General features: G+C 40.3%; 1 protein-coding gene across 1 annotated transcript in view; it reads left to right on the top strand.

The window, feature by feature from the left end:
* The window catches only part of STK31 (serine/threonine kinase 31), an 89,434-nt gene that overhangs the window by 60,394 nt on the left and 26,973 nt on the right, over window positions 1-2,067 (top strand).

Here is a 2,067-nt window from a genome sequence, read left to right as displayed (position 1 = left end):
TCCCTGCCTGCATTACATTTATGCAGGTAGGTGCGCTGTTTCTGCTGCTGCTCTTCTTTTTTTCAGGACGTACATTGGAGCCAAACCAAGAAGAGCTTCAGTAAAAATAGAATGCCTGCTTGCATAATGCAGGAAGATGCACCTTTCTGCTCCAGCTGCTTCTTAGTTTGACTTTGTGCCTCCTGAAAAGAGGCATGTGGCACAATTTCATCATGTGGTGGCATCATGACACCTGTGACAGGTTCTGACAGCATCCTGGTTGAGAACCACTGTGCTAGAAACTTGGAGCTTGGAAGTCTCTAGCTCTTGTATGCAAGTTTAGTTTCTTTCTGCCAGTTATTATGAAACCTGGATTCCAAAATATATTTGTGCAAAACCTGTTATTTATTTTCATGAAAATACTCTCTGCTTTGTTCAGTTAAGCAGCAAGATTAATGATGGATTAAAGGATGTTGATAAATGCTTCTAGATTTTACTTAAAATATTTTGCATATATGGATATGGTTTGAGCATTTCAGAAACAGAGCCTTAAATTACTTCCCCAAATCGCTTGCTTGAGGTTTAATCATAGACCAAATTTAGAAAGTTTCCTAGAAATCTAGCAAGCTAATATGCTGGAGAAGACATTACATTCCCATAATGACAGCATGTGAGAACAGCTGAGCTAAACAGTTGCATCATGCTGAACTCTGTAACTGAACAGGCTCTGATTACAGTCTCTGTTTCTAGAATGAATGGTGTCAGTAATAAAATATACCAGCTACCCATGTGGCCATTTCACTTAGTTAGGCAGTAAATAGCAACAGGGAATGCTTTCCTGGGGTATTGGCACCAGTGCTCTTGTTGATACTCAAATTGATGAGTGAGTGTTTGCAGTTGGCATATTTTTACACATATTACAACAATTAGAGTATATAACAGCCTTAAAAATAATTTCTACATTGCTGTGCCATGCAAAATAAGTCTCTAGATCCCATTTGTATACGTGAGGATATTGTTGCTTAATTAATTTAATTTTATTGTTGCTTTATCTTTTTTTTTTTTTTTTTTTTTTTTTTTTTTTTTGTAGGGTGAGAAGCACCAGTTGTTAAAACATACTTAAATATTTTCAACAGATTCCTCAGTAATGAAACCTTTTAAGGTGTTTGTAGAGAGAGAGATGGAGGCGGGGGGGGGGGAAGGCATGGGTTTGCCAAAGGACACCCTTTACTTTTTTTCTAGAAAGTTTAAAAAAAAAAAAAAAGCAACCAACCAAAAAACCTCCTGAAAACCAAAATGGAAGTCTCGCATCGAAAACTAGGGTTTTGCCCTCCCAAAATTTTGGTGTGGATACTTTCTATTGTGTTGTACAGGCAGAGGAACAGTTAATATTTTAGGTGTCAAGCTCAACAAGAGATGGATTTCTGATTCTTACGACATTTTGGTTTTGGGGGAGAAAAAGATGAAGGCAAAATTCAGCTGATTTTTTTTTTTTTTTCCCTAATACTGAATCACAGTCTTATGTTCTCTTGGAATGGTTTTTGACTGGTTTGAAACTTTTAATAGATACAGATGTTGCATTTGACTCTAATGGCTTGATTTAGAGAGATGCTTAGTTTCTGCCAAAGCCATGCTTTAATAGGAATTAGGGCCATGCAAAGCTTTGGTCACTGATTTGATTTGGCGGAGATTCAGCCCGATTTCGTGGCTGAATCTCCAAATCTGAATTGAATCAGGAGACCCTTTAATCTCTCTGAATTGAATTGGAACCCTCTGAATCTATTTGGAGAAATTCAATGATTCAGACATAGACATAGCTTTAAATGTTTTTTCTACATACCTCAAGGTACCAGGTGGCTTGTGAATGCTGAGATGTTGGGGTGGATGGAGCATCCCATGGAAGTGACGTGGTGGTGGACCAGAAATACTTCCGGGTTTGCCATGCAGTGCATGGGGGACTTTCCTCCTCCTCCCCCTCCCCCCTCCCTGCACGTGCTTGGTGACTGGTGCCTCTTGGGTCTGGGGGGGCACCTGGGGTCCCCCTGCAGCCGATAGCCAAGCTGGGAGGGGGCTGGGGGGGGGGGGGGG

Source organism: Alligator sinensis, unplaced genomic scaffold, assembly GCF_000455745.1.
Source record: "Alligator sinensis unplaced genomic scaffold, ASM45574v1 scaffold978_1, whole genome shotgun sequence".
In the NCBI taxonomy this organism is placed as follows: Eukaryota; Metazoa; Chordata; order Crocodylia; family Alligatoridae; genus Alligator; species Alligator sinensis.
Note: the sequence above shows the minus strand (reverse complement) of the source record. Positions and strands in the feature narration are given on the sequence as shown.